Source organism: Festucalex cinctus, chromosome 1 (genome assembly GCF_051991245.1).
Source record: "Festucalex cinctus isolate MCC-2025b chromosome 1, RoL_Fcin_1.0, whole genome shotgun sequence".
In the NCBI taxonomy this organism is placed as follows: Eukaryota; Metazoa; Chordata; class Actinopteri; order Syngnathiformes; family Syngnathidae; genus Festucalex; species Festucalex cinctus.
The window spans coordinates 59804839-59825785 of NC_135411.1; the positions used below are offsets into that span (position 1 = coordinate 59804839).

The following is a 20947-nucleotide window of genomic DNA, read 5'->3' on the forward strand; positions in this document are numbered from 1 at the left end:
CACGCACACACATCAAATCTCCTGCGCTTTCCCTCCTCCTTTCATATCCCTCACTTTTCCTCCATCTACCAGATGGCTGACCCATCTGCTCCCCCTCTCTTTCCCTTACTCTTCGTCTTGTGCGCTCCCTCTCTCACCCAACCTGCTGTTTTGTGTTTCTTGAGCTGCCGATCCAAGTTACGGATACACAGGTCCCTCACTTCTCTTTACAATGTACACTCATGGGGACAACCTTTTGCCTTTTGCATCGATTGCACTTTCATGCACATCTGTTTGCTCGCTGCTTTCTGTGTGTGAGTGACCACAGTTAAAAGCCTTTTTTTTGACAAAAGCTTCCACTTGAGTTTTCAATGTGTGTGCTTTATTTTGTTCAACACATCTGCTTCGGTAGCCAAATGTGATTTTTATTTTTTATTTTTTTTCTGTGCAGGCATCACACTTACCATCTGTTTGTGTAATATTGTGGAGGGAGGTGGGTGGGCGTCTGAGTGGATAGTGTCTGATTATAAACTAAAATGTGTTTTCACTTGAGTGTGAAGTCAACATTTCATGTTTGTTTTCATCTCTAAAACACTGATTAATTTGTTCTATTTGAAGACAGTTTTTCATCAAAGGAAACTCTTGTTTTATTGTAAATTGGTTCATTTTTTTCCCCATCACTTAACTGGCAACTCGGGCCTTTTGATGAGACATTAGAAAATAATTTCCTTAGCTTCCTCTTGAACTGTGGTTCACCTTGCACCCCTTCCAGTCGCACATACTGTATGTTGTTGCGTTCTACTGACAAAGCCATTTCTTTTGAAACAAAACCCAGAAGGGTACAACATTTATCAATGTTCTATAGACTTTGCTTACTTGACTAAGATCTAATGTATGCGCTCCGACAAACAAAATGATCTTTTTCTATAGAAAATGAAGATGCTAAACTTGCTCTCGCAAGATGAATTCTCGTGGTATTTGTGAGCACACAAACTTCGGAGAATACATCTTGTACCGCTCCCGTTGATAATTGCAGTTTCTGAACCACTGGTGGTTCGGACCAATCACAGAGCGACATTTTGTTTGGGGGCGGGATATGCAACTGTGATGAAACCAGGAAGCCAGCGCCGACACCGGAGATAACAAACAAACCTAACATGGACGAATGGTAGCTGCAATTAATTCTGTTCTTGCAAAATTACTCACCGTTTTCTTGTTGAATGTTGAACAGCGAGAGGCGCTTCGTGCATTTCTAGCTGGTAAGATGTTCGTGCTTTTCCCCCCTTCGGCAAGAACAGAGATGACATTGTCACCCGTGGCCGTGATTGGTTAAAACAAATGTGTAGAATGTTGCATCGTCCAATCAGCTCGAATTATTGTACAGAATGTCCCGCCTTTTCACGACGAAATTACTGTGGAGAGATACATCTGGCTATTGTCAGGTTATGAAGATGCAGCTATCAAAATGTAGAAGTTGTTTGCGTATTGTTTCATACTTTCAAAAACATTGTCCTTTTTCCAATGACAAAGTGGCTACTCTGCTCAGTGTGGCTCAACTCCCTAAATGACCGGAGGTGGGTAGTAACAAGTCACATTTACTCTGTTACTTGAGTAACTTTTTTTTTTTTTAAATGTACTTCTAAAAGTAGTTTTACCACACAATACTTTTTACGTTTACTTGATAAGATGTGTGAAGAAGAAATGCGCTACTCTTACTACCTATATTGTGCTACACTAGAGTTGTTTCTCAATGCCCCAATGAAACATTAGATTTTCCATATTTTTACCTAAGCGTTCCGCTTGACTGACTGTGTGGGAGCATTTCTGCGGACACATTGCTTATAGCCAGGAAATACGGCCCTGGTTGAAGACTGGCAGGCATGATGAGAACCCAAAAGAATCAATTGAAAGATGACATCTTGGTGCTTTCGCTTAAAAAAACTGCCACCTATGGTCGTTAGACTGGGAGGCAGCGCCGAGCGAGTTACGATACAATGTGTGACTGGATTGTGCGTGCTTGGGCTAACGTGTCTGCTTGCACTGTTGTTCGAGCTCAAAATTTGTTGTTGTTTTTTTTTTTATCATTTGCCAGCATTGCCAGCATTTGCACATAATGTTATGTTTTTGTCTGTCTGATGACATTGTTTCAAAAAGTAAATCAGACTAAGCAGTTACTACTTAGGTATTCTTTTCAGCGAATACTTTTTTACTTGTACTGGAATGATTTTTTATAACTATTTTTTACTTTTACTTGAGTAATATTGTTTTGAAGTAACGCTACTCTTACTTAAGTACAATTTTTGGCTAGTCTACACACCTCTGCAAATCCCAGTGAGCAGGCAGTGTAATGCAAGGCTGACACTTGCATGATTTTGTGGCACAAATTGGCACGACTTGAGTCGTGCCAGTGCGCAAACTTGTCGTAAAGTGGCGTGAAGTGTGCGTAAACCCGTTGTGACTGCGTGCCATGTCGGGGCAAATATTTTGAAATGTTCAAAATTTTTGTCACGACAAAATTTCGCGACCGGGTCGTGAACTATGCGCAAACTGTTCGTGAACTCGTCGGGACGATGCGGGAAGGATGCGCGGCAGTGCGTTGTAGTGCGCGCCATGCCACGACTGTTACGAAGTGCCACAAATGGGGTATATGCCACGGAAGAGGCGGGACGTGATTTTGCACATCAGTTTATTTCCGGTCCGGGTTGCGAACGCGCAGCCCTGGGGCACAACGTCGGAAGCACAAGTATTTTCGACGCAGCCCACACGTCGTAAACCGAACCGGAAACAAACTGTTGTGCAAAAAACAGTCCCGCCTCTTCCGTGGCATAAACACCATAGGTCACGAACCGCTCACGTCGAGTTATATCCCAGTTCGTTCCCCAAATGACACGACTTGCCAGGACAATATCGTGGTCAAAAGTCATGCATGTGTCAGCCTTGCATTACATGGGTGCACTGATGGCATGTCTCCCTGTCTCTGTCTTGAGGCCAGCAGACGCCCAATTCGCAAATGTTACATGATGATATCGTATGCTTGCTAAACTGATTTTGCTGCCTTTTTTAAAAGCTACTATATGGAGGATTTCCCACAAAAATATCTTAACAATAGCCTTTTTATTTGACCATTTATGACTGAAACATATTCTAATTAGTAGACCAACATCTTAGCTGTTCACAATGGGTACTCCTACAAGCCTCTGGCCAATATTATTTAGGAAGCGTCCGCTCCGAATCCTTCAAATTTCCCGCCCTCTGTCTGCGGGATGTGACGTCATGTGCGTTCTCGACCATTGTTTCCTGTAGTCGTGAAGACGGAACTAGTACAGATTTTCTCTGGCCCAGACACCCGCTGTTACTCCGCGGAAGGCTGCTTATCAAAAAATTTAAAAAAATAAATAAAATTAAAACAATGTCAAGTGACACGAAAAAAAAAAAATCTAAACTTGATAGTGACCGACGCCGGGCAAGAACGAGAGTGAACATTGGTTTGACATTTCAGCGGTGGAGAGAGTTGAGATCGGACTTGGAAGATCGATCCCTTCTCGGTCGTAACTAGGGGTGAAAGGAGGAGGACGGTAACATTTAGCGTGAAAGGGGCCGCAAGATTGAATGAAATAGAAAAGAATGACTTTATGAAGAACAGACGTTCCATTCCGCGGCGTTTCAATCAGGCTAAATGTTGCCTTATTTTCCTCCGTGAAAACAGCCTATTGTAGCTACATTATGCTAACGGAATGTGAATGGTACTACTGAATGCTGATAACATTCACAGCCGTATCACACTAACCCCGGGTTTACACCGGTTGCGGTTGTGGTGCGGTTGCGGTGCGTTCCGGCGACGCAAGCAATTAGATTCCATTCATTCGAATGGTGCAGTTTACACCGCTTGCGGGTGCGTTGCGTGTCGACTGCGTCTCAGCTGCGGCGTGCCGGAGCCCTTCCGCAAGGATAGCCTATTTTCTATTTTTGCCGGACGCCGCAGCGGTAGGCCTCCGGCAAATGGCAAGCTAGCACAAAACACATCGAGCGGGACAGGAAGACCGAGGCAGTTTCAAAATAAGTTTCCGGTTACCTTTCAAGATAAAACACTCGCTAGCTCCTATTTCGCAAGCATGCTAGCAAAACGTGATGTGGGCGTAGACGGGCCTGGAGTTAACGTGCGAGGTGCTCATTCACAGTTTAGACACCAGCGAACATGGACGAGGAGAGGTTTATATTGGAGGTAGAAAGCCACAAAATAATAAAAGTCCACCTCTCTTTCTGCTTCTCTGTTGAGCACAGACTTTCTGTGTGTTTGTCGTTGTTTTTAATGCCACATGATCGCGCGCGGTCACGCGAGACACGGCGGGAAGTGGTCGGCGACGGAGCTGCCGGACCGCAGCTGTGCGGAGACGCGTCCGGAGCACGCAGTCAAGACGCACCGCACCGCAGCCGCACCGCAACCGCAACCGGTGTAAACCCGGGGTAAGAAGTGAATGGGTCTATATGTTTTTCTCAATCTTCAATTTCCATAAATGAAGGTCCACTTTTCGGCTAATGCACAATGACACTAGCCTCGGGGCGGACAAACTAATAATGACTAGAATCAGGTTGACGTCCGTCGAGCGGGGTAACTACAATATGTAACTGCATATTAACATCGGAATGAGGTCCAATTAATTGACGTAATTTGCACATCGTTTTGGAGTACAGCACAGGACTGGACTTCGACCGACTAAAGCAATATGATCTGCACGTCCCGTGGACATCAATTGTTTAGTGGGGGTCTCATTCCGTGAAGTGGCCAGCTTTGTATAACATTATAAAACTTCTTACATAGTTCCATTGGATATGAAGAGCCCAGTCTTCAGTAATGAGGTCGTGCACGTACGAGTGCGCGCAGCGTGTACGAGCATGGAGTTTGTTTTCGGCCAAAGCTGGCAGTAGCGATTTGAAATTTTAAATCTTCCATATAGCTGCTTTAAGGAGCGCAGAACTCAACGTTCCTTTTCCTTCCCTGAAAAAAGACAGATTAAGTATCGTAGAATGAAGGAAGAGGAACACGGAGTCGTGTGTTCCTTGAACTAACTCTACAAATATTGAACTACTCAAAATGTGTATCAGTCCATCTCAGGCATTTTTTAAATGTCATTTTTTAATGTACTAATGTAAGTAATGTACTCCTCATTTGAGTAGTGTGATTGCACTGAAAGTAACTGAGTGAGTTTTTAACATAAAATAAGCATAAAAATTTGATTGAAATCAAACGTATTTAAAAATGACAAGAACAACAACAAATAAGATCAAAATATGATTTAAGTTACTACGCTGTGCCGAGATTTTATTCCCTACTGTTTCGTTAAGTTTTTCATTTTCAATTGCTAAAATAGAATATGTAACGCTTGGTCATAGTTTGGGGCACATAAAAACAACTTATGTGGATGTTATTTAGGGGAGGACAGAAAATGTACACAGGGAGTCCTCGAGTTACGTCCGAGTTACGTTCCTACGCTGGCAATGTAACCTGAATTTCACCGTTAAGTCGATATTCACATCAAAATACTTTGTACAATACTTTGACCAGGAAGAGAAATCAATATGTCGTGTTTCCGCATGGACATTCATTGCAGACGGACGGCAGAGCGGAGCTCATTCAAGCTTAAACACGGAAATGTGACTTGCCTGACGGCGAGCCGACCTGTTCGATGGACGTCCGTTACTGGAGATAACAACAACACAACTTTAAACAACTTTAAAATGACGTGATTACTGTGGGAAATTAATTTTAAAAAAAGGAGCTGCTACGGATGAGGCACGGGCGCCGTAAAGTCAAAACGGCGTATTTTTGTCAAATAATGTATTTGTTAGTCAAGTTTGCAGGTTAACTCTATGTTTTTGATTTAGCCATGTCTGGACTCTCCAGCCAAAATTTGGAATGTGAATGCACAACTTTTTAAAAGATATTTTTACAGCTTATTTTGGTGGTGACTGTGACTCAGAAGGTAGAGCAGGTTATCCAGTAACTGTAGGGTCAGTATTTTTTATTTTGAAATCAAAATTGTATGGCCTCAGATGTATTGTTTAACAATACAACCAGTTTTAAAATGCACATCTTTATTTTATGAATACTGTACTACATGTCTTTCAACTGTACAACTATTGAAATATGCTGCTTGTGCTAATAAGAGAAATAAGGAGCTTAATTTGTTGATCCTGTTAGTGTACTGTTTTGCTTCACTATTTACATTATTCTCATCAGAGTCAAACAGCAAAGAGTAACATACTTTTTGTTTTTCTTTACACCAACTGTATCCCACATGCTTCCAGAATAGGTTCTCTAATTCAATTCTCTTTGAAGGTTTCCTCTGCCGGAAAATGGAATGAGGAGTCTATGCCTGGGAGGTTCGCCAAGAGCTCTCACTGTTTGCATCTGTGTGTTCTGTGTTGCTTTGACCTTGCCTTTACAGCGGGCTAATGCCCTGCCGAGAGACGTGTGGCAAGCAGCAGCCTCGCACAAGCACAGAGATTAACTCACATTTACCAAGAAAGAACCAATGTGAATGGGCAAACCAGCACAGGAACGACACATACTATATAGATGGCAAAATCAAGAGGGGAAAAAGGAGGAAAACAGAGATGCATACAAAACAAGAGACATCATGCAGTACATCCGTTTGCTGCCCAATTGGCTACGTTACCACAACACTGATTTCACAGCGAGAAGCAGCAGTGTGGAAAGACACAATTTTTAATAGGGAAGACACAAACACATACATGTACATGCTCGCAACCTTCAGGAGAACAAAGCCTGCGCCTTTTAGATGTGAGTCAGTGATATTTGATTTTTGAGACAGAAGATCTGTGTCACAAATGTGATCACAGCCTCCTGAGGGAAAGCGGTGGGAATAGAGAGTGCAGAGGTGGGACATTTTGTCAGATGTTCTGCTTGTTCAAATATTCTCCAAAGGACAAACAAACAATATGAGGCACATAAACAGAATAAGAATAAAGCACATTCTCTACCCCAGACTGAGTGTGCGCATATGGTATGTACACACGCTGGGTTTGTATATATGCAGCGTGCATGTTTTTCTGTATCAGGAAATAAACTGGGCAGAAGCAGCCGAGGGGCCACAGGTGTAGCAAGACAATGCAGAGAATTTAGAGCGGGAGAGGGAGAGTCAAGGAGGTCACAGGCCTCGCTTTGGGCACCAGGCCAACTGTATTCAAGTGGAAGACCATCAGACACTCACGTCCCCCTACGGTCAGGAGGAAACCACGTGGAAAATAGGCCGCGGCAGGCTTGATGTCGTCCACATGGAGTCACGCTTCATCTACAGATGCTACCCTGCATGTACATACACACATAATCCACCAGATAGCAACTAATTAGAGGAAAGACCACAGGCAAAGACACAAGATCAAAATGTATCCAAATGGTAACAAGTTGCATAAGATATGGCCGCAACATTGTTTTGTAGATTTAATACAGAAAATAGTCAGTTGTCTTGCCGCATTTCTCCACTGAACAATACTGGAACATGAATATTTTTATTGTACTTTATTCCATGAAGGATTCACCTCACACGTAGAAAATAATTATTTCAATGACCTCATCCATTTACACTTAATATTAATTGTCATCGACAAAACAAGCTAATGTTGCTAACGCTGATTAACAAGCAGCCTTGTCAGAATAGACCCTTCCAGTGTGAAGTCACGTTTAAGTGTGCCCCTTGCTTTGGAGGGCAGAGCGTCAATTTGCTAGCAAGCTAAGATAGCTTGAAAACTTCAATATACAGCACAAGTATATCTGGACAAAAACGATTTAATGAATGACGATTTACACCATGAAAGTAGTGATCAACGTACTGTTTCAAGCAAAAACAACATACCTTAAACTTCCACTTTGCCTTCCAACAAACTCCTTTTTTGTAGCTAGCGGCTCGAAACGGCTGGTTTCAATGAGTCGCAGTAATGTAGTGTCCTACTTGGGACGTTTTTTGTGACACTTGACAAATTTCCCACCTTTTAATGAACACACTCGCCGAAAATCAAGCTCTGTACATTCATTTGTTATGGGATGTTTGCCCTCCGTGAGGCACAGAGGAAGCTAAGCAGTGACGTCAGTAAGGGTCTATAACGTAGGGGAGAACAAGGCAGCTGTGCTGTAGGCTAAAGCCTGGTTCACACGGCAAGATTTTAAAATTGTCGGCCGTTTTCCAATCTTTGACAGACACCACACGTGAAGAGAAAAAATCACGGGAGTTCCAGTTTTGAACGTACCGTGTGTGGTGTGCGGCCACACTGCACAATCACACACCATGCACACGAGCCGAGTTCATTCAAGAATGTGAAGGGAAGTCTCGCAAAACCTCTCGAGATTAAATGTGGCTTCCGAGTGGTCATCATGAGACAATCCTGGTTTTCAGCCAAAAAAGTGGCATAAAAAGGTGTTGTTTAAAGGAGTGTAAATGGGCACTGGTGATACATCGCTTGTCCTCCGCTTGGTGCTGGCGACGCGGATTGGCGTCCCACCCGGAGACCGCGTTTATTTGTGGAGAAGGTGTGTGCGTGTATAAAAAAAATAACAATAATACAAATAATTAAAAAAATAAAAAGAGTGTAATGGCGCGAGCACACCCTTTCTGCTGCATCATGACTGTTTTGATTTTGGATTCCCCACCGGCTTCCTCGCTGGCTCGCTTTCTGATTGGCTGCACGTCACCGTCAATCGGCTGCGTGGAGCGAAGTCGAGCCAAAACAATCCAACATGTTGGATATCCCCGATTTCAAGTCGGGGGTCCTTCCGAACGCCGATTGCGCCGATATCGAGAGGCGCCGTGTGTGGTGACAACACACATGGCTGTTGTTTACTGAGAGGTAGGATCCCAGAATGCAGACACAAATAAGATTTTCTCCATTTATTCACATCGAGAGGTAGAAACCCAGGGACGCAGCACGCCCGACAGTCTTTAATAATCCAGCAACGAACACATTTCTCAGACTGTGTCAACAGACAGTGAATCGTAAAGCACTAAAGAATAGCATCACATAGGTCCAGACTCCACCTAAAGGATGAAAGGTTGACATCACGAACATCACGTATCGTGATCACGTATCAGGCCATGACAACGGCAGGATTATTTCCTAAGATTATCGTTTGCGTCTCGGCGCATCCTTACGATTGTCGGGAGGGGAAATTCAGGGCTAAAATCGGGCCAATTCTCCTGCCGTTTCAACCAGGCTTAAGTTGTATTGGGGCCACATATAAGATCTCGTTTAACGCCACCAAAACATTGTAACAAGAACAACCCTTGTGGGTGGGTCGCAGGTTAGGTAGCTTCCCATGGTCTGGATTAGCCCTGAAGGTATCACAGACTGTTGTTGTACGCTTGAGCGTTAGTGAGCTGTTGTGTTCTGGCGTAGTTATGGCCTACAGTAACTTGAAAATTGTAAAATGTAAAATTTTTCATTAAAAGAGTTAAAAAAACTAAATCTCCACTCTTGGCCTGATTATTTTCACACCCGTTGCCATGGGTGACAATAGCTAATTTTGTGGTTGTTTTTTTTTAAATACTAATATTGAATTGTTTATCCCTCAGACATTAAAAATATGAAGAAACTGTGGTGTGATTTCGTTTGATTAATGGCCAGTCTTATCTTCAACAGCCATCATGGCCTTTCTGAAAATAAGGTACGCTGGTTTATACGCGACAAATACGTCAATGTTGGCGTGTGAGAGTCATGTACATTTTTCAAAGTGAAAGTTAAGCTGCAAGTTTTTTTCTTTGGTATTGTGTACTGTGGCAAGTCATGTCTGTCTGTATAAAATGATAACATGTAGGCCTACATACTTGTAAATAAGAAGTTCCGAGGACACTGGTGCACACGACCAGCGTACGGCAAGTGAGGAGGGACATACTACGTTAGTGACAACAAGAGCCACATATCATTTGGGCATCTAAAATGAGGTAGGATTCTGCTTTCCTTATTTCTTTTTAATTCTGCTGCAGACTCCGTTCAAACAGGTGGCCCGTTCGAAGCTATATGTCAGCGCATCGGCCATATTGGATGTGGCAATTCTTTCCCACTCCTAGCCAATTCCATGGCACAAATAGACAATCGTTCACAGTTCCACACTCCATATGGACAATTTCAAGTCTTCAGCTAACCGAATTTACGTGGTTTTGGAATGTAGGATGAAATAGGCGTTCTAGGAGAAAACCCATGCAAACAAACAAAGAGCAAACTCCACAAATGAGGAGCTGAGACTTAGAACTGTGAGGACGCTCTAACTTACTCATCCACTGACCTGCTCCATTATAAAATTTCTGATTCTATACTACTAAAATGTGGATGGCTGTAACAAATATTATTTCTCGTAGAGCAGCCGAACATCAGATAACGTTGACATGGGTTTATTTTTTCCATTTCTATCACATTTATCCCCCAAAATTATACGTTTTCTACAATAGCAATATGGGTTACCCAAACAGATTTGTAAATAGTTTTCCATCACGCCATGCATCACTGGACATGGTAGCAGTTACCATGCTGGAGGTATATATACATATTATTTTGTTCCAGTGCTAAATTTGATAGCCACTTTAAAAATAAAAATGTGTGTACTACTCTGTGGTGTACTGGTGGGAGGTGATACTGGTGGGAGGGAGAATGTCTCATTTTACTGTTTACTGGCACCAATTTTGAATCAGGGCGAGAAGAACATTTGTCAAGGAAACGACTGACGTTCTGACTCCCATGAATCAGCCACTCTGGCTAAATTCCCAGCTAATAGAGCGTGTTGGTTCAAGATACTTAAGGTAAAAAGCTTTAATACTTAGCAGCAATGTTAGAAATCACTTGTTACATACTGTACATGCATATCTGTATTTTCGGTTTCATTACTCTTTACACAGATTTACTCATCTTATATTGGATATCAGCCAATTGTTGCTGCGATGTTATATTAAAGTACATATGTGTCAGAAATGTTGGATTGTTTGCTAACCAGAATAGCTGCTGACTCCTACCATGCTAACAGCTATCTAGCATTGCGGCTATGTATGGTAAACTTGGTTTAGCTAAATTAAACCAAGCTGTCAACTATTCTATGTTATAAAGAAAAACAGTCTCAGTTTCATTTCTGTGTGTTCGAATTCTTCTTAGGACGTCTAAGAAGAGTAGAAAATATATAAGATAGCTGATATTAAATTATTAGAGTAATTTATTATTATTGTTATGATTATTAATTCAATCTCTGGTGTAATAACCTTATTTATTGATTGATTGAATTATTTTTTATTTTAGTATCTGTTCTCATTGCTGCTGGACATGTAAATTTCCCAGAGGGAGCCACCCCAAAGGGATCAATAAAGTCAAGTCTAAGTCTAAGTCTACACTAAAAACAAATGAACAAAAATGAAAACGAGTTGGTCTACTCATCTTTCGGGTTCAAGTCCTCCAAAATGAACAAATACCGGTACCAAATCTGTTAATGAAACAAAACTATCCATAGTTGCCTTGGCACACTTTGAACCCCAAGCATCAAGAATAGTGCCGGGCAGAGCAAGTGTTTAGTGAAAAGCAGGAAGAAACTCACTGGCAAGGTCAGCTCTTTGTCAATCAGCTCCTAATTTAGCACTCAAACAGCAAATGAGATGATAAGACCAAATTTTCTCATTGGCCTGTGGGGCAGCTATACTTAAGCCCTTCGTCTTGTAAAATCATCACGTGTGCCTGTGGGTAAGATGAGAATCAGTTGGTTATGCATTGCAGCCTCACACACAAGCGAGATCTCACGTCCTCACCTCATTGTTGCTGCTTTAACCCTTCATTATACCCATGTGCAGTTTTTAACCCCGTTGTCATCAGAGCCGAGTAAGCACTGCCGCATTTTCCAAAAGTCCCTGCAGAGGTAGTAATTAGGCACGATGAATGCCATTCTAGAAGATATTAGAGGAACCAAGGTGAGCAAGCAATAAAACAGGTTTTAGCCTGCACATCATTATGATATGATATATGGGGAATGAGAGGCAATGACATCTGCTGTGAATGTCCTGCACTGTTTTTCTCGTTCTAATCCATAATAGTTCAACACACGCCAATGTTTACTTAGAGCAAGAAAGCAGGCTACAATAATAAATAAAGAAATAAAGAAATAAATAGTTCCGATAAAGGATTTATAGAAGATTATATGTGCTTTGACCATTCAAGACAGTAAAAGAATGTGTTGAACAACATCAGATCAGTGACTTTATTTTCTGTAAAAAAAAATATTGTATTACAAAACACCTACAAAAAAACTAACAGCGGCGCAGGGCAGTCGTAAAAAGTTTAAGAACATCTCAAAGCAGAAACTGAATAGTTATATTAAGGGTATTGTTGTAATAAGCACTTTAGGGATTAGAGTCTAAGGTAGAGCTAACTATGGGCTTACGCTGATATGTTTTACACAGAGTAAAGAAGGAAGTAAGGTAAGCCATCTGTTTGCAGGTTCTCATCCGAAGTACAGATCCACTGATTCCTATTCCTATGAGAATAAACCAGGAAAAACCAGTGAAGTCACCTGCTTAAACTAAGACTTTTGTCTGACAACAGTGCTTAAATACTCTACATATATATTGCTCCTTAAGACGGGTTTCTTCACACCATGATTCAAATGCAGCCATCAGGGCTAAGTGTTGACACTGTATACTTAAAACAGCAGGGGTCACCAATGTGGTAGCGCCCAAATATGAGTTAAGCAGTAAAATCCGCCTGTTTTGATCCATCTCAGGGGGTGGCTATATTTCCACTTGCTGTCAACTGAAAATAAGCAAAAATGCCATGGCTGATTTTTATGTATTTATTTATTTTCTTCCAGTCCAACCTTGGATGAATAAATATGTCATGTTGCTAATTTGAGAGATTGTCTTAACCTTGAACCTTTGATGATACAAATTGCAATCAGACATTTGTTTTGCTATTTCTGTTCCTACATGTCACAAATTAGTGTCTACTTTTTGTCTGTGAACACAGATGAGAAAGTTGTGCTAAAGTTCATTTCTGCTTGCATAGCGACACTGCTCTCACAGCAGAGCTAGATTGCAGCTGTGTTTGAGGATGATGGTACCACAGAGAAATCTACTATGCAGAATAAAGTTGGAATATTATGAGATACAAGTGTTAATATTGCAAGAGCAAAGTTGTAATTTTTTGTAGAAAAAGTCATAATATAAGAATTAAGTACTGTAATCCATTTAAAACAAAGGAATATTAAAGGAGACATATTATGCTATTTGTGCTCATTTTAAAACAGATCCTGGATGTCTTTATAACGTGTACATGGCAGGATTTTGTCAAAATACACCAAGGACTAAGAATTATATCTCATTTATATTTATAATCAAGGGAAAGGTTGGGAGATGGGTGTTTGAGTGGATTTTGCGATGTCAGACTCCCTCACAAACGAGATGACTGCTCATATCCAAGGGATATCCATAAATTATTTTATTTTTTTTATTTTTTTTATTTTTTTTTACAAAGATTTTAGCTGATTTTTCAGGTATCTGTTCTTTATTCGAGAATTAATGTTTCTGAACTTTTTAGCTTTCTAACTTTTACTCCCTCCAATTGAATACAAATATTTGTACTTTATAACCCTCACTTTGTCAAAATAAGCATGTTACTTGTTCAATCGTGACTGCCAAGCTGACAACATGACGTAAATAGAGAGACGTTAAACTCAACCGTGGCGGAGATGATTGATTAATTGAGATGTTACCATCTTATAAGGTATACAAAAAAAAAAAAAAAAAAAAAAAAAAAAAAAAAAAAAACGTGAAGGAAAGTGAAAGTCGAGTTTTTGCGGTGGCCGGCAGCTTCCTTCTGCGAGTGCAAGCAGTGGACAGATTATTCACTTCTCACACCATTTCATGAAATTAGTTTACCTTTTCTTTAAAAAAAAAAAAAAAAAAAAACTCCGGGTAAAGAGCAGGTTCTTAATTCCAACCTGGCTACAATGGAGGACCGAGCTGGTGTCACAAAATTAAATAAAGAGGCGGGGTGGTATGATTACATTAAATAAATTAAAACATCCCACACGAGCGTGTGTGGCAGCTGTATGACTCAGTGGGTAGGACTGCTGACTTTGGACACAAGGTTCTGGCAATCAAATCCCAGCCAGGTTGAACAGTAGCATCCGGTTGGGTCGCTTGGCAAGAAAATTTTAATGCTCAATGTGGAATTAAACAACACAGATACTTAATGCAGTACACCACGAATAATGGTGCAGTATATGGCTTTACAGTAAAAGTTTTTTTTTTTTTTTTTTTTATGATGTATTATAGGACCAATCAACTGGACCAGTTAGAATTAATATTTTATATAATTTTGGATAAATACATGAGGTTTAAATATGGTCAAAACCGGCGTTAAAATGAAATTTACGTAATTTGACATTGCTGTCTGCACCCAAATGTGACATTTATTGGTAGCCCATTACATAGAAACAACATTCTTTCGAGGGTGGCTTGCTCAGTGACTGATACAGGGTGGACAAATAAATCCAATTCAAATGCACATGTAAAAGTCATCATTTATGTAGTTACTGGCTTATAATAGCCCGATTATTGGCCTTCACACATCGGCCAAAACAATTGGCCAATTGGGCTAAATGGCTGATTATTTTCCCCTTAAAACGTTATCAAAGCAAACCGAAGTTTTCGACGCTGTGAAAGTACCCTGAATGCACAATTTTGCTTGCGTACCATTAGCAACTAGCAAGTGTGTAGTGTATGTTATTCTGTTGTCCCTAAGCGTCCTTTAAGCTGTTTAATGAAACTGCAGTTGGAGTTAACTGTAAAACTAAATACATAATGTTAAGAATTACATCCACTGTGTATTTAAATACAAAACATGCTTTGTTTTTAAAACATCACTAGCCTAGCGCTAACAGGAAGTTAGCATCAACATCGGGAGTGTTTTTCCTTCAAATAATGCATATCCACACACAAATCTTGTGGGAACACATACCCACAGATGAGATAACACTACAGAAAGGCACAAATTCTTCCCAACGTGTGGAAAAACTAGTTATTTTAATAGAATTGAATCGCAACTTTCTTCTGTGCTCACTTTAAGTGTGTACACCATGGATGCACTAACTTTATTCGTGTGAAGGTAGTGTAGTTTATAAAAATGTATTTGCTGTCATCTGTGAGATTCCCCCCCAAAAAAATCCTTCACAAACATTTAAGAGATTTTGCTTTAGAACTGGGGCCCTCTGGACCAAGTCCTTACTTAAGATTGTCACTAGAAACACTCACAAAATGAAGATAAAAGGTTGGGGACAAAAAAATGGGACAAAACATTGTGCTAAGTGTAATGGTAACACATTAAGAAAAGCATTAGATAATGCTTGCACCGTTTGTATTTCAGTAAAATGCTGTGGTAGCGAGTGGAATCATCCATAGTGCAGCTAACTCTGAAATACGCAACATTAAGGATGAACAATAGAAGAAAGCCATATTTCAAGGTGGTGTCAGTGCTGGCCCTTGACTGCGTAGTGCAAAGATGAAAGAAGAACATTTGTGCCCGAGATCTGAAATAAGATTTGTAAGAATTTATTTCACTTTATTAAATGTATCCACACGGCTGGGCTGAACGAACACGTACATTTCCTTATAAGCCGACTTCACATTCCGGCACCTGTGAATAAGAATCCCATCTAAAGAAAGGATGCATTTTCATGGACAATTCTGTGATCTGTGGTGTGTGTATCAATAGGTCATGGGACTGAGCAGTAGGTGTCAGGATGTCATTGCGCTCACGGAGCAAGAAGTGAAGCCGCTGCGATTCGACTTCATGAGCAAGCTGCAGATCAAGGCCGAGTGAAGGAACACCGGGGAGAAAATGTACCATTCAAGACAATCATATGGCCGTCAGTGTAATGAGTGCAGATTGGTCCTGAGCTCAGAAAGGAAAGGAGGCAGATTGTGTGGAGGGATAACTGGAATGTCAAAGAGAGAGAGAGGGGAAAGGTGGGAACATAAAGTACACAGAATGAGATGATACAGAAAAAGGTATCGTATATTTCTGACTTTACGTCGCTCTGGAGAAAGGGTAGACTGGCTGTTAATTCATTTCCAAATCATTTTTCCTCAGTTTTTCCCCATGGGCCCAGCCCACAAATAAGAGGGATTAAGGCATTTATAAAATAAACAAAAATTGAACCTATCAGCATCATTGGCAGAGGTGCATGGTCGTCAGGAGTGGCAATGGCCAGGGAGCATCTCAAACAGAATGTCTTTTAAGAAATATCATTTGATGCTCACAGTCAATGTTAATCAAATTCATTGCCTACGCACCATAGCAAACAATCAGCATGTCTGAGTCATTGTCATATTTGTGTCATTGTGTTTTCATACATGATGGAGCCACCAATCGCAGTTATGCAAAATGGTGATGATGACAATCATTCTGATTGGCTGTTAGCTCACAAATGCAAATCAATGAATGAGACAGAAGCCATGCAACAGCAAAGAAAAATGTATAAATTACAATCCACAAAACTTTTTTTTTTTTTTTTACTTACTTGATCGTGCTTATATTAGGAGCAATGTTATGGAAATTTCAAAAGTAAGTTTTATTTAATGAAACCATGAATGTGGATCATGTTACGGAGAGGGTAAAGAGAATAGGCATGTGCGCCGACGTGCTTGATCGCACCCCGTTGTGACGGCAGCAAACAAGTTCTGATTGGATTCCAAACTTGTGCTTCTGATTATGGAAACGTCAACACGATTTGGGATCGTGGATATTGTGTGTGAATCTGAGCTCTAATTTTAATATACCGGTAAACAAGTCTCACCTGAGTGTAAGTCACAGGACCAGCCAAATTAAAAAAAAAACTGTGACTTGTAGTCCGAAAAATACGGTAATAGAGGAATAAATTGAGGATCGAGGTAAAAAAAAAAAAAAATGCTTGACACCAACATGCAATTTTCTATCACAGGGCAATGAAAACATCAGGTGCAGAATAATAAACAGTGTTTGTCTGCTGGACACACTGAAGCAACAAGCAAGAATTTTATGATGCAGACAATTATACTGTGATAAACAAAGGGGGGTAATTAGCAAACAGCAATTTACCTAAATCTTCCCTATTCAGCAGCAGCAAAATATATTGATCAGTCATGGTGTCTCTAATGGGGGAATGTTATTAGTTAGCAAAGTCATGGGATTTAATTAAACTGCCATTGCCATGATTTAGTTCATTAGCAATTCACTCTCATTACGGCATCAGTTTTGTCATTTCCACAGCAGTTAAAAAAAAAAATCTGGGCTTTTGTTTGCATTCGGAGCAAGTGAACTCCCAAGAGGTCATTACTCATGTCTGGCATTTGTCTCAGTTCTGTAAAAGGGAGTCATAAATTATATTTCTCACACGCAATCCCCGCACCAAAACGATGTGTCACTTATTTCCTGATCATTCTCGACGCCCTTAACATCACTTCTGTCACGTCCAGCCCAGTGGATCATCTATCAGTGGGCGATCATCCGTTTGGACGGGTACCCTCTGTTATTACCCTCACCCTCCGGGCCCGTGGCTGAATTACAACTGCGAAGTCAGTGAAGAGCCAGGAAGCTGAAAGGGCTGAGCCAGGGTAACGAGCTCTGGGGTGGGTAATTAATGGCTCCATTTACCCTTTGGCTCTGGTGAGGCTGAGGAGATGCGGGGTCGCATTGATGAAAGCGGGAAAAGGCCTCAGGGGAGTGCGTACTGGATGGATGGATGGATGGATGGATGGATGGATGGATGGATGGATGGATGGATGGATGGATGGATGGATGGAAATATGGCTGCATCTCAGTCATTGATACAGTAAGTTCATAATAATTTATAAAATTGCGTTAAAATTAAAAAGATGTACAGCTCCTGGGTTTGCTCTCCAACCGGTGGCCCCCACGAGCGATGGGTTGTGCCCTGGCGTTGCCGTGGCCTGGGGGGCTTACCCTGTTTGGCCGAGGTCGACGGCTCCCCTCTTTGGTGGAGGTTCTCATGCTTGCCAGATCTGCCACACCAGCATCTGAAATTCAAACAGAATTTGCTTCTTCCACTGGTCGCTGAATCGGTGGAGGCTGGTGTTTGTGGATCTCACTCTGCATCATCTATCCTTTCTCCCTTCTTTTCTTTAGTCTTTCCTCTGGTCTCTCGAGGTCTCCCTAATTTGTTGGAATTAGGGACGATGGCTAGCTCACTGCGTTGAGCACCCGCATCATGTCTAGAGTCTCGTCCTTGGAGCAGGCGACCCCGGTTGTCATGGCCTGGGTCGCATGCGCCAGAGTCGCGCCAGAGTTCATGACCTGTTATGTGTCTGTTTCGGTACTGATGTAACAACTGTCTGTTTACAAAATGTGATGTTCGTGGTGTCAACCTTTAATCCTTTAGGTGATGTCGGGACCTATGTGATGTCATTCTTTCGTCCTTTACGATTCACTGTCTGTGGGTGCAGTCTGAGAATTGTGTGTGGTTTGCCGGATTATTGTATTAACTGTCTTGTGTACTGCGTCTCTGGGTTTCTGTCTCTCGATGTGAATAAATAGGTAAAATCTTATTGTGTCTGCATTTTGGGATCCAACCCTTCAGCACACAACACAGGTTTGATTCGCGTCCTTTTCTGCAGGTCATTCCCCTCTCTCCCATTTCCTACCAACTCTTCAGCCGTCCTGGCAATTAAACGTTAAAAAAAAAATAGTGATGTTAAAGGAACTTTAAATTAACACTAATTTTGACACCCCCATTTAAAATATTACAGGGCAATTCTGTAAAAAAAAAAAAAAAAAAAAAAATAAGAAAGAAATATCAGGTGGTAGCTAGGGATGTAATGATATCCAAAATTCACGATACAATATTATCACGATATGAAGCTCACGATATAATTATTGTAGGGAAGTTGGTGATATATATTTTTTTTAAAAAGTCGCAATACTGTAAAAAAATGAGTTCACACTAAAATAAAATATAAAAAAACACAATATTGTGCTTTTGTACATAACAGCAATTCATATAACTATCTACTAATATAAAATTGAGGCAACTTGCTAATGCACACACATTGAGTTCCTCCTCACATATTGACTCGATTCACAAGCACATTACGGGTTTTTAATAAACATAGGGTCAAAACATCCCTTATCAAAATTTAAATGCACTAAAGAACTAGCCACCAGAAGGTGCTAGAACTGCACAAATGGAAATCAACCTGACTTTTTGAACAGATGTGCTGCTTTTAATATCATAACATGACAAGGACAATATTGTGGCAGTTTTAATATCGCAATATCACGATATTGCCGTATTTGTTACATCCCTAGTGGTAGCGCCTCTGGATGGATGGATGGATGGATGGATGGATGGATGGATGGATGGATGGATGGATGGATGGATGGATGGATGGATGGATGGAAAAAGTGACAAGGTCTTTACTTGGAAAAACTCATAAATTGGATCAAAGTAGCACTGTATTAATTGGTAATAGTAACCTATGAAAATGCCAAACTAGCTCAAATCCAATATCACTAAATACAGTTTATAGCATCTATCAATTACTGTAGTGTAAAAGGCCAAACAAGAATAAAACACAACACTGAACAATACAGAGCCAAGTGAACAAATAACCAAGAGTGAACCACAAAAATAGGAAGGGAAAAGGCCTGTTGGTACTATGAAGCAACCCACAAATCAATTTTGTTTCCCCCAAGGGACTCAGTTGCCCCATAGAAGAGGTAGCAACGCAATATAAACTAATATGGCCGGCAGTAACACAGGAGTAAGTTGAGCGACCGTCGCGGGTACCATTGCTCTTGCTGCCCTGTCGTTTCCTGACCCCGTCTTGGCTGCCCAGAAGGCAAGGCCGTCCATGCTAGACAATAAAACAAACCGACAGGCACCATTTACACAGTCAGGTGTCATGACAAGGGATAAACAGCCAGCTGCCTTGGGCCGCTTGAGTCACAGTCTGCATTAATCGTATGGGCTATCCTATCGCCATCCCGGCTCTCACACTCATGATCATCATCATCAAGAGCAGCGATGGCTGTGTTAAATAAAGCCTCTGAGTGTTTGCCCGAAGAACGCAGTGCACTGAAACTGAACAGAAGTCAATGGCTGCTAACGCTTTGCACAGCAGTCTGCTTTTGTGTCACTGAATTAATCAAATCCTAAAAAAAAAAAAGAAAAAGAAAAAAAAATGTGCAACAAATCCGCACCCTCCCGGCTTGGGGAAGAAAAGAACAGTCTCGAGTAGCGAGATGGCGGCAGTGGCAAGCACGTGGCAGGAATGGCAACAGAGTGGCTGTCATCACAAGGGATGAAAAACAGCACCTCTCAAATGAGGCGAGGCTGTGGCTGCCTCTTGCCAGTGAGAAAGAGGATGCGCAGGCGCCACAAATGTAATTATGCTCATGCCAGCTTTGTTGTTTGTCAGAACCGCATGCGTTTAAGGACTCGGGTGCGCTGATTAGTAGACGACACCCAGAGAATATTCAGGGTGGACAGGAAGCAGCCGGTTGGGAGTCATTACCAAGGATAAATTGAGTTCTCATTTGTTCTTCCTTCGGAGTAAAGCATCAGTGGGAATAAACAATAGCGAATGTATCCATCATTGTAGGTTTACACTCTTGTTTTGGTTTCTTTTTATGCCAGCCAATAATACAATTGGCATTAACTCTTTAGGGCCAGGACTGAAAAAAGACACAATTCGATATTTACAGCTGCAATAAGGCCAAGAAAATGAAAACACAATCTCAATAGTGTGGGGGGAAACGATCGGGGTGGCACCGCAGCCCTCCCCCACCAAAATAACATTGGACCCCCTAGGTGTCAAATGATTGACATATCGGTACTGACACGGTACTGGCGCAGCATGTCTTCTTTTAATGCAGTCTGCCAGCATTTTTTTTTTCTCTCTCAATCAGAAGCCTACTAATTGTTATGCCCCTC

General features: G+C 41.3%; 1 long non-coding RNA gene across 1 annotated transcript; it reads right to left on the reverse strand.

Annotated features, from left to right (window-relative positions):
* Positions 1 to 17287: 17287 nt before the first annotated feature.
* Positions 17288 to 18295, reverse strand: LOC144003918 (uncharacterized). Its single transcript, XR_013279132.1, has 2 exons — positions 18105 to 18295; positions 17288 to 18032 (listed from the first exon to the last, which is right to left on the reverse strand). It is a non-coding gene; the product is annotated as an uncharacterized LOC144003918 (long non-coding RNA).
* Between the last annotated feature and the right edge of the window lie 2652 nt (positions 18296 to 20947).